Below are 13,109 nucleotides of genomic sequence, written 5' to 3'. Positions count from 1 at the left end.
AATTTCATGTTGCTCTTAGTAATGTGATTATGCCTTTCATATAGATACATAGATCATAAAAAGCTGTCTAACTATGTCCCGACATGTTTATCCACACGTTTATAATGCAGATGCACATTTGTAGTCTCCTTGTTTATTGATGAAGTGGGGATGGTGATAATTCCCTCTCAGGGCTATTGACAGAATTAAAGAGAGAAGATAGTTGGTGTCTGACATCTAGATAAGATCAGGAAACTGGTGGCTTGTAATCCAGCCTTGTGTATCCCCCTAATCCTTCTCAAAGTGTTTGGTTGGGCTAAAACAATGTTTAAAACTTGAAATTTTTTTTTATGGGGCTTCCAGTCTCTAGAATTGCTGATTACTAGTGTTTTATACCAAGCTGGAATCATATATTTTCATAACCTGCTTGGGCCCCGACAGACATTTAAGTTTTTGTCCCCCAAATAAGTCAGCAAGCAGAAGTGAAAAATCCATGAATATTTTGTGATACCAATTTTTTCTTAACATACACCAATGTCTAAACGTATTGTTTAAGGACTAGTGCATTAAATTTGGCTTCTTTCCTAAGGCCATTCAGGAACCAGCTGACAGAAAGAAAGAAACAGGGAGAAAGAGCACCACGGGTTTTTAGATGCAGTAATTTTTAGCATCAAATTTCTCTCTCTCTCTCTTTCTTTCTAATTTCTTTCCCCACCCCTACTAAGTAAGATTCAGGATAATACTCCTCTGCTACTAACAGATCTTCCAGAATGGTGGGTCATACTTCTGTGGTGGAGGAAGTTGCGTTCACCTCATCATCCCTGCTGATAAGATCAAGGTCAGACTTGAATAAAGCATTTACCCAGCATTAGGACAGAGGATTCTGCTGCCTAGAATGAAAGCAAATGAATTATTTCTTTCTGTAAATATCTTTTATGATGTAAATGATGCCAGAACCAAGGGACAAATGTGTAATTTGTAATGACACTATATGTAGTAATCTGTATATAATTCTTTACAAATAATATATCTGTTTTAGCATCAAACTGAAGAGAAGCCTACCAAAAAAAGACTTGAAATTGATGCACATATTATTTTCTCCTAGAGTTCAAAGCTATCTATAGAAGAGCAATCATATTACAAGTTAAAAAAAATCAATGTATGTCAAACTTATCCATAGGAAATGGGTACTCCACTAAAGAGAACTGGCAGAAAAAAATAAATGCTAGGTAACTCCATATAAAATATTTTTCCTCCAGCTCTTATAACTAACCTCTTTTGTAGATAATTTGTCTTAATTTGGGCTATTTTCCTCTATAGAGTCACCTCTTTTTTTTTTTTTTTTGTATTTGGATTCAAAACAAAATGAATTCATTTTAGAAATAGTGTTGGTCATGGTTTTTAAGCTACAGTGGACTATTTTTAAATGATTCTAAAATCATTCAAAAAGTATAACAAGGGTACATGTGAAACTTACTAAATGTAGAATATAAATGTCTTAACACAATAACTAAGAAAATGCCATGAAGGGTATGTTAACTAGTTTGATGAAAATATTTCAAATTGTATGTAAAACCAGCACATTGTACCCCATGATAGCATTAATGTACACAGCTATGATTTAATTTTTTTAAAAAAAGCATAACCAGTTTGAAATATACAGTGCTGTTTTTTAAGTGTCTTAAGATAAAAGCTAATGAATGATCTCAAGAAAGCACTAGAAACTGGGAACCATATTTAGGAAAATAAATTAATTACATTAAAATGCCATCTCCACTTCTATCTTAAAATAATGTCCATCTTGTAGCTTTTAACACATCTTCTGACTTCTCATTATGAGGAGATTAAAAACTCTCAATAATACTAAAAACCAACGCTGCCTTACATGCTGTTGATAGAATTTGGAAATAGTATATAGTGAACATGGGACTAAGGACCACCCTCTACTTTGTGTGACCCAGCAGAATTACTTGCTCAGGGGGAAAAAAAAAAAATTGTGTGTGTATGGCTGGTAGGTATTTATTTATTTTCTACTTTCTGACCCATGGATTAGAAACTAAGAATCTGAACCATGCTCAAAATAAAATAGTCCCTTCACTCAACATTATCATGAAAGCAGAAAATAACCTATTTCTGATGATACATTATACCCAGGGCCTACTCCAATACCAGAAATACATAGACTGAATATGTTTTGAATCCATAAGTAGAGGTGGCTTGTAAAAGCTGAAATCTAACAATTAGGACACATTAAAAAAATTAAAAATAAAGAAAAGTTTTTAAGCTAAAGTAAGATTTATGGATGTAGTTGGAGTCTGTTTGGCTGAGGCAAAATCAAGAGACTCATACTTGGTGTTAGGGTGGGAAACTTAGTAGGTCCTGTGTGTGGGATAAGAAAAGAATTTCTCTAGACCAAGATTAGGATATTAAAGTTTATTTTATCTTTTAGAAGGAGAGAAGGAGTGAGAGAGGGGAAGATAGTGGGGGAAAAAGAAAGAGAAGACAGTAAAAGAGAGGGGAGTGGCATCCCAAAGAAAGAAAGAGTGCCCACAGTTGTGGTCAACTTGCTAAGTGAATTTAAAGGGAACAAAGAGGAAAAAAATAATTGTAGCCAAATTCCTAAGGTATCATCATGTATGCGAATGTTGTGCCTTTTTCCTCCAGCAAGATTGAAGACAAACATTTTTCCAGGTGTTCCCAATCCTGATTCCTGATGTTCATATCCCCATTGTTCATCCAGGACACTCAGGAACCACTTGAGGCTAAAGGAACAAATTCTAAAAGGCTGATTTAGTCAATAGGCCTAGTGATTGTAAAGAAAATGGACATTTCCTTTTGGTTTCCTGAGCCCTCAGTGGCTTGTGAAAACAGCAATCCATAGGGTGCACAGCAGGGAAATTTATAGGATTGATCTTTACCTGTAACTAGCAAATTGCAGGATTAGGTATTTCCTTGTTATTTTCGTAATTATTGCAAGCCTTCCCTTTTAACTAGAAATACCCTGAGATCCTTTTTTTTTTTAATTCCAACAATAAAGAAAAAAAAATTACAAGAATTTAAAAAGCCATTTCCCTCACCCCCCACAAGTTTTTAGAACAGAGGGAGCAGACACTGTTGAAAGGCATCCTAACACTGGGACTGTTTTGGAAAGGTAGCTAAACATAACTTGCCTGAAATAGAAGTGGGACATTTACTTTGAGAGCTGTTCTACACTCACATAATAACAGTTCGGTTACAGAGAGACTTCTGGCTTAGGAATCAGAGGACAATGTTCTAGGATCAGCTAATCATAAACTAAGCAGGTTGGTTTACAAAAACCAACTGTATTTTTGCATTCTAGCCATAACCAATTGAAAGAAAAATCAACAGTATTAAAAACAACTCATCAAGGGCAGTGCCTGTGGCTCAAAGGAGTAGGGCACCGACCCTATATGCCAGAGGTGGCGGGTTCAAACCCAGTCCTGGCCAAAAACTGCAAAAAAAAAAGAAAGAAAGAAAGAAAGGAAAGAAAAACAGCTTATCAAATTTAGGAATAAATTTGCCAACAAGTTTATAAGACTTTAAATGGAAAAGAAACCAAACTCTTTAAAATAATTTGAAAAAGTTTGTTCTGAGCCAGATTTGAGGCCCATGGCCTGGAGCCATGCCCAGAAGCCTTGAGCGAGTGGACTTGCAGTGGTTGGGTTACAGCTTGGTTTTATTCATTTCAGGGAGACAGGAATTACATCTAAAGTGGTAAATCAAACATAGAAGGCATGCATTGGTTTGGTCTGAAAAGATGAGACATCTCCAAGTGGGGACTTACAAGTTATAGGTGGGTTTAAAGACTCTGATTTGTAATTGCTTAAAGAAGCAAAGCTTTGTGTAAACGCTTATGATGCTTTAAGTTTTAAGATAAGGACGTCTATTAATTAGAGAGAAGCCACCAGCAAAAAATACCCATACTCAAGAGATTTATTGTGTGTATTTATTTGTTACATATATTTGTCTTGCATAGCTTTAGGACTGTTAATGAGTTACAGATAACACCTCCAAGAAAGGAGGGGGCATGATGAGGCATGTGTGACCTCTCTTCTCAGGGCTAGCAGCTCAGCTTTAGTGTATCCTCTTGGCCAAGAGGGGGTCCATTCAGTCACCTGCTGTTGTGGGGAGTCCTGCTGGGAGGACTAACACAGCCTCACAGGAATCCTCCCCTAAAAGGAAGAACACAAAGGACCTAGTTAGCCCCACCCCTGAAATTTGCACCAAAGGACCCTAACTCACCAAAGCCCTCCCAGCAAGCTCTGGAATTTGCTCTGCTCCTATGGCCCCAGATAATAGGAGTCTCTACCTGACCCCAGGTGAGGATGCCATCTTTTCCCTGCTTGGGTGGGTTGCTGTCACATTTCAATAAACCTAGCCTGAACCTCCTCACTCCTGGTCTCCTCTCTGGGCACCATCACACCATCTTTCATATGGTGCCGAAACCTGGGACTGGTGGCTGCTGGGTGGCTGGTGGGTGGTCTATCCCCATCTCACTGCCAGCCTCCCTGGCCACCCTGGTTTTCTTAGAACCTGGCCCAGATCATGCCCAGACCTGACTCCCTTGACCCACCTGCCAGAGAATTCTAGAGCAGCGGTTCTCAACCTGTGATCCACAGGAACTGTATTAAAGGGCTGTGGCTTTTAATACCGTTAAGGTTGAGAACCACTGTTCTAGAGGATGTTGCCTCCCCTGCCATTTAAGGGGGAGTAGGTTCCTCAACACCTTCAAACTGAACTTCCCTCCGCTCACTCCGTGTCTCTATGTCCTCATGTTCCCCTTGTTTCTTTGTCCATTTATGCCTAATCAGGAGTTTATTTCACTTTTTCACTTCAGTCTCAGTGTGTGACCCTGGTTTATGCTTTTGAGGTCCCAGGAACATCATGTGTCTGAGGAAAATAGGGGATGCCTGACTTTTCTCAGTCTTTTATTGTTTTTCATTTTTAGTCTCTGGAACCTCAAGTCTCTGAGACCTTCTCAAAGTCTCCTCTTGTCCATACGTGGGGGTCTTGGAAATCAGAGGTTGCCCTCTTTTCTACTCAGGTGGAGGAAAGACAGCTGAGGCATGGGAGCTGGCCCTCCCACCTTCTCAACAGAGACACACTGGTGGTGTCTCCTACTTCAACTCTAATTGGAAAAAATAATTTCCTCCAAAAAATGGCAGATGAAACAAAATCCCCTTCCCTTTCTCTACTTTTGCCCCTCCCCATGCAAATTATGCTCTCCCACTCCACCAGATGCTTCGTGCCCCTGCCACATGCTTCCCCCCCTGCCCAACAGCCACACACCCCTGCCTTGGTGCAGGTACAAGGTGCGGAAACATGAGGCTGCTGTTGTGGCAGCAACAACAGCAGCCTGGGAGGCCAGGCATGTTCCCCAGGCCACAGGCGACATGGGCTTAGGCTGCAGCTGGGCAGGGCAGGGTGAAAGGGCCGGGAAGGTGATGGTGCTCACAGGCCTGTTCACGGCCTTCCTCCTGGCTTCTTTTCACCAGCCAGTTTCCTTCCACCAGCTTTGGAAAAGTCTAACTTCACTACATTCTCTTGCCTGCATACCAACTTCCTCTCTGGAGTATTTTAAAGGTCAAAAGACATAATAATCCCTTAAAGCCAAGATAAAAATCCAGTCATTTTTTTCTATCTAAAACCTTTTTGACTCTTTACTAACAAATCTTAATAGTAGGAAGGGACTGAATATCATCTTGCAGTAGGCCCCGATATTTGATATAAACCCCAAACTTAAAAGGGCCTCAGTCTCCTCACTAGCAGACTGGAGCCTTGCCCCCCCACTATGACTCTGGGTCCCTAAAACAATGTGCTGCAAGTGGTATCTCTGCTAGAACCCCAGAACTGGGTCCTCTTGGCAAAAGAGACACCAGGAGGAAGAGTGCGACTTCCTTAGAGGAGCACATTTGCCTTCTGACACTGGTGGTCCCCTAACTCAACATCCTCCACACCCGGGAACCTATGGGGACAGCAGTACGTCTTACTTGAAAATGGGCTCACCTTCATCATACCGGGGTAGCCTTAAGTAACTTACTCTGTAACGCAGGTAAGCAAATTAATTGTAACAAATACAGGAGCCATGTCCTCCATTTTAAGGACATTTTAAAGACCTCTATTTCTCTCTCTTGTCTCCCCCATTAAAATAAAAAATGAAATACAACCTCCATTTATATATATTCCACATTTTCTCAGTTCTCTGTGAGATAAAGTTATTTTGCTCATCCTTTTATCACTTTCCAGTTACCCCCACACCAAACATCTGAGAGGCTTAAATGTACTCATAGCAGAGGAGGGAGGTCTATGTACTTTTTTTAATTTTTTTTTTTTTTTACAGAAGACCTGCTATTTCTATACCACCAAGTCTGGTCTTGTCCAAGAGGGCATCACCCAGCTCTGGGAACAAAGCTATTCACTTGCATTCTCAAAATGAGAGCTCTTGGTTTGGCAGCCCATGAGATTGCTGGATCTTACCCTCCTTGGCCCCGTCACTGCAATCTTCCTCTTATTAACTATTGCCCTTTGTGTCATCCAATTGCTGTCCTCATTTATTCAGGACAGAATAAAAAAGGTGTCAGTCACAGTGGCCACCAAATTTCTACTAATACCTAAACGCTCTACCAAAGTACCTTAAACCCACATGGTCCTACCAACACCTGACTCATCCCTCTGAGATCAGCTACTACTCTATTCATCCTAAAGCAGTTTTGGAAAACTGACCATCACCCCATCACTCCGTTTAATGAGGCAGGAATGTTGGGAGGCTTGACACAGCCCTTTAGGAACCCTCCCCCTCCTTTTCCTCTCCTCCTCCTAAACAAAGAACACAAAGGACCTGGTTAGCCCCACCCCTGAAATTCATGCCAAAGGACCTTAACTCACCAAAGCTGGGGTGGGGGGGCAAGCTGTGGAGTCTCTAATTGCACATCAAAATGGGTCTCTAACTGCCCCTAGGCACAGATGCCATCTTTGCCCTGCCCAAGTGGGTTTCCTCTCTGGAGCTGCTGCACCATATTTCAAATTTAAAGATTTTATTTTAGTTTACAGTTTGTACATTGGCAACTACTAATGTTACTCAGAGAAATTAAAGACTAGGTAAATGAAGAGATGTATTATTTTCATAGATTGGAAAAGTTCTGTATATTCTTTCTATAGTGATACTTTAAAAAAGTTCAGATTAATATGAAGGTACAGACGTCAAGTTACATTGTTTGCATTTGTCAGGTACAGTCCAAGTTGTAGTTGTGTCCCTTCCCCAGGAGGTGTGCCATGTACCCTTACATTGTGCCACTTTGGTGAGCACACCTCCCCCCACCACTTAAATTTAATTTTGTTTTTCTCTTATGTGGGCATATATTTGTCTACTGGCTTCATGTTACTATTGATTACATTGGATACTTGCTCTTCCATTCTTGTGACACTTTACTAAGAAGAATGTTCTCCAACTCCTTCTAGGTTAATACAAAAGATGTAAAGTTTCCTTCTTTATTATGGCTATATAGTAGCCCATGGTATACAAATACCACAGTTTATTAATCCATTCTTGTGGGAAGTTGGGTTGATTCCACATTTTGGCAATTGAAAATTGAAGCTCAGTATTGTTAGATGTTAATTATCTCCAAATTTATCTATAGATTCCATCAAAATCTCAGAATTTTGGAGAAGTTGACAACTTGATTTTAAAATTCATATGGAAATGAAAAGGACTTAGAATAGCCTGGAAAATCTTGAGGGTGAGAAAGAGTTGGAGGACAACTTCATTTTAAAATTTGCAGAGAGAGGAACCCCAGAATTATGAATGTGGAAGCTTATTTGGAAACTGCTACGGGCTGCCCTCCTCCAGCCTAAGGGAGGGATATAAATCTTATCTTCTCAATATAAATACATCTTCACAAAAATGCAAGAATAAGGCCCCTAATTTACAATCCTTTGAAATAAAAACAAATGACTTCCAGTTTTATTTTCCTTTGAAATGTAAATATATACCCCTTAAAGTGTGGAAAACAAATGTTTGGGGAGTGGAAATGTCAATTCCATTGCTCAGGAGGCACCATCTCTGCAGGAACAGTGAGGAATCCAGAGACTGACTTCCAAGTTCAGGGCTTAATATCTCTGTTTCAACTTCTCATCTCTGCCTTATGGCAGAAAAGAAGTAATTTATACATTAACAAATTTAGTGTGACTTTGTCCCAATTAAACTTACAAAACAAATGGCAGGCCAGATTTAACTACTGGGTTGTAGCTGCCACCCCCTTTTGGGATGGTCAAGTAGATATCAACTTGGCTGGGTTAAGGGATAACCAGATAGCAGTCATGTATCACCTATCAAAAATTTAGTCAACAATGGACCTAACATACAACTGTGTTCTCATAAGATTACAAAGGAGCTGAAAATTTTCAATTGTCTAGTGACATTGTTCTGATATGGTCATGGAATAATTTACCATGCTATACTTTTAATCATTATTTTAGAGGGCACTCCTTCTATTCATAAAAGAATATGTTTTGTTACCCTGGCAGTAGCCTCATACATTTCTTGTTATCACATCTCTTGATTGAATCATTTTCTCTTGTGCTTGATTTAATCTCATGTTGTTTTGATCATCAAGGGCCCTAAACATAAAATATCCCTTTGTGATGGTGACAGTGATAGGTTATCTTGAGTGATAGATTTGAAAACGACATTAAAGGTAATTAAGGACTATGAAGGTGAAAAATCAGTGGTACCCTGTTTCCCCGAAAATAAGACAGTGTCTTATTTTAAGGTGTGCTCCCAAAGATTCGCTAGGTCTTATTTTCAGGGGACGTCTTATCTTTCCTATAAGTAGGTCTTATTTTTTGAGGATGTCTTATTTTGGGGGAAACAGGGTAGCTATTCTTCTCCTTTCAGGTGTGATTTTTCTTCCAAGATGCCCTCCAAGAATTACAATCTTGAAGAAAAAAGATGAAGTGAAAGATGCTGTTAAAGGTTCTGTTTTTATGGAAGACAAGACTCAAAAATTCGAGAAAAGCTTATATCAGATATGGAGAAGCTTCTAATAACCCAGATTGAAGACCAGACACAGAAGTGTAATGGTCTCTGCACCATGACGATCACGGCCAAAGCAAAAGTTAGTTTGCAAAGTTGAAAGAAAAGACTGGACCCAACTAAGATGTTGAATTTACTGCTGGCTCAGGATGGCTTAAATGATTCAAGAATTCTTATTCATTTCACAATGTGAAAGTGAGGGTGAGTCTGCAAGTGCAGATGTGAAGGCAGCTGAAGAATTTTTGGAAACTCTAGATAAGCTGATTGTGGAGGAAAATTACTTGCCAGAGCAAATCTTTAAAATGGATGAAAACTTCTATTCTGGAAATGGGTGCCTGAAACATCTTTCATCCATGTTCAACGCCAAGTTTCAAGACTTTTAAGGACAGTAACAGTCTTGGTTGGGGGCAATGTTGCAGGCTACAAATCGAAACCATTTGTGCACAATCTGACACAGTGAGAACCCAGGAATTTCAAGCACACACTGTTGGTGCACTGCAAGAGCAATAAGGGGTCATGCACGGCCCAGCTCCTCCATCAACTTACCCTCTTGAATTACTGTGCCAGTGGAATGAAGAAACAGTGTTTGGAGAATAAAATACCTTTAAAAAATTTGCCTATTGTTAATAATGTTCCTGCACACCTTTCTTTTACTGGTGATTTTTATCCCAATATCAAAGTGGTGTTTCCTCCCTCCAAATACCAACTCTGGATCCAACTGATGGATCAAGGAGTTATAGCATCTTTTAAGGCTTATGACTTGAGGAGGACCTTTAACTAGGCTATGGGTGCATCTGAGGAAGACACTGATGCACTTCTGGAAGGATTACAACATCTACAGGTAGGACTGCATGAAGGAACTTGCTTGGGCTGAGGATGATGTCACCAAGGAGTGCATGAGTGACATTAAAGAGAAGACATTCAAGAAGTTTGCCCCTGACTTCTCAGGATTTGCCAAGAATGAGGAGCTTGTTGTGGCTGAGATGGCAAATGACTTTAACCAGGGTGTGGAGGAGGATGGCATTGAGAAGCTCGGGGAGCAGGGGAGGGTGGTTCCTGAGGAATTTAGTAATGAGGAGTTGTTGGAACTGGAACAAGAAGGCAGAGCTGATGAAGGGGCAAGAGAATGGGAAATTGCAGAAGAAAAAAAGGATCATCAAGAAAATATACAGTGAAGGATTTAGTAGATTGTGCAGACCTCTTTCCCTGGTTTTCCAGCTTGCTGATAGAATATTGTGGGACTTTTGGACCTTCACAGCCATGTGCACTAATTCCCATAGTACAGCTCCTCTTATATATATATATATATATATATATATATATATATATATATCTGTATATCCTAGTGGTTCTGTTTCCCTAGAGCACACTGAATAATAAAGCTATTCTAGAGGGACAGAAATCGCAGCAATGGTTTCCTTAGGAGTAGGGAGTATTGACTGCCAAGGCAGTCAAGGGACTTTCAAGAATGATGAAAATATTCTTTCTCTTTTTAAAGAAAATTTGAGTGATGGTTATATGAGTATGTATTTGTTAAAAGTCATCGAACTGTGCTGTTTGTATCTGTGCATTTACTGTTATAAAATTTACTTCATTTCAAAAAAACCCACTACAGATTCTTGCAGTCATTAAAGAGATGATAGGGAAATATGATGAACAGTTTTATGCTCATTATTTCAACAACTTAGAAGAATTGGACAGATTTCTTGAGAATCACAAACTGCCAAAAATTAAGCCAAGATGAAATAGTAATCTAAATAGCTGTATAAGCATTGAAGAAATAGAATTTGTAAATTAAAAGCTCCTGAAAAATATATTTTCAGGACACAGTGATTTCACTGGAGAATTCTACTAAACATTTAAAGAAGAGTTAACCTCAACTCTATATAACCACCTTCAGCATGCAGAAGAAACTTGCCAATTCATGCTATGAGGTCACTATGAACATGATGCCAAATGAAGCAAAGAAAATACGAGAACAAAACAAACTATAGACACATATCCTTCATAAATATAGACAGAAAAATTCTTTCTTTTTTTTTTTTGTAGAGACAGGGTCTCACTTTATCGCCCTCAGTAGAGCGCTGTAGCATCACAGCTCACAGCAACCTCCAACTCCTGGGCCTACGTGATTCTCTTGCCTCATCCTCCCAAGTAGCTGGGACTACAGGTGCCCGCTGCAACGCTCAGCTATTTTTTTTGTTGCAGTTTGGCTGGGGGCCGGGTTTGAACCTGCCATCCTCGGTATATGGGGCCGGCACCCTAACCACTGAGCCACAGGCACAGCTCAACAAAAAAAGTCTTAACAAAATATTAACAAACAAAATTCACAAATGTCAAAAAGAATTATACTCTATAACCAAGTAGCTTTTAATTTAAGTGTACAGTCAGGCTTTAATCTATTCATGTAATCTAACATATCAATGAAATCTAAATCTGTAAAATTTACAGGTTATCTATAAAGCAGTAAAAACAAGTTTGTTTTCAGATTTCATCTTTTCAACACCAAATTTTGATCAAATTTCCTATATTTAAATGGTAAATGATAGATGGTATGTCCTAATTTGAATTCATAATGGAAAATACATCCCCCTTACTCACGTGTGCGTGCACATATGCACACCTACCTATGCAGGCAGATACATGAAAAAAATGAAAGGATATATTTAAAAAATGGAAATGTTTCTAGATGGTGGGATTATATGTAGCTTAAATTTTCTCTTTCAAATGTATTTTCTATAATTACTCTAAGTAGATATTTAGATCCAGGAAAAAAAGAAATAATCTGAAAGAAGACATATGTGTTGGTATTTATCCTAAGTAATTTTACTCATCTCTTTTTTTAATCTTGAAAATTATATCAAATATCAATGTAAAAAATTATATATTACCAATAAACATTAAACTATTCTCACATATAATTTCCCTCAAATTTATGCCTTTTGAAAAGTAATATTCTAAAGGACAATTTGTGTCCTATTACATTTGACTATTACAGCTCTAATGACTGACCACCAAACCAGGCTTAATAGATTATAAAATGTATTAGCACTGACATATTGAAAAAAGTGATACCATTTCACAATAGTGAACTATTATGGTCAAATCATAAAAAATTATGGTTTAAAGCGCACCTAAAAAACACCAACTTTCCATTATCACAAATTAGGTGCTTTCCGTGGATAGATGCCATTATGACAATATAAATGAAAAGTACATCTGTGGCCATTACTACACTAACAGTCCAGCATTAATATAACATCCAGGAATCAGATGTAATTGCAGTGAATGCCCCATGGCTTAGCTCTGCCACTGATTTCTTAAATAATCAATCTGAGAAGCTGAGAGAGTGAATCTGGTGGCATCTTTATCAAATACAAAATCAGATTTTCATGAACAATAACACACCAATTTTTATTTTAAGTGGGCATTAATGAATAAAGCATGCATTTACTGTTATGGCTTTGAAAACCAGATATTCTCTCTTTCCTGGTTAATGTGTACTTTCAAACCATTCCTACTCTCCCAAATTAAAAATTGCGGATATGATTTTATTTCTTGAATGAAGAAAGGGGCAAAGAAGACTAATAAAAACGAAAGGTCTTTTCTTTGTGGCTCCTACAGGAAGCGGACATATGTAGACACGCACACACACAAACCCTCGAGCTATGGGGTTAGCAGCATCTCCGTTTACCCCCAGTGGAGGGTAAACTAGAGAAGCTGGGAGAGCAAAGTGTAAAAAGTCACTGAAAGGATTGGAGTTGACCTACACACTCTTTCCCTTCTTTTTATGATTTTAGCTCTTATTTCTTCTATTCCACAAACTCTATACATAGCCCAATGAATAAAAGTGACATTAACATGGGCTAAAGCTATTCTAGATTCTCTGCTGTGCCACAGAGAAGTCACATCTAAAACTACATTCCACAGACCCCCGTTTGCCAGCAGGATTCTGGTTCGATTCTACTAAGGAGAGGCCCTTGCATGAGATCTATAAGGAAGAAGAGAAAGAAAAGCCATTACTCTTTAGCTTTCATAGATCCTAGGTGTTGGCAAATGGTAGAGGGCAGATTTCACT

Source organism: Nycticebus coucang, chromosome 7, assembly GCF_027406575.1.
Source record: "Nycticebus coucang isolate mNycCou1 chromosome 7, mNycCou1.pri, whole genome shotgun sequence".
Classification (NCBI taxonomy): Eukaryota; Metazoa; Chordata; class Mammalia; order Primates; family Lorisidae; genus Nycticebus; species Nycticebus coucang.
Note: the sequence above shows the minus strand (reverse complement) of the source record.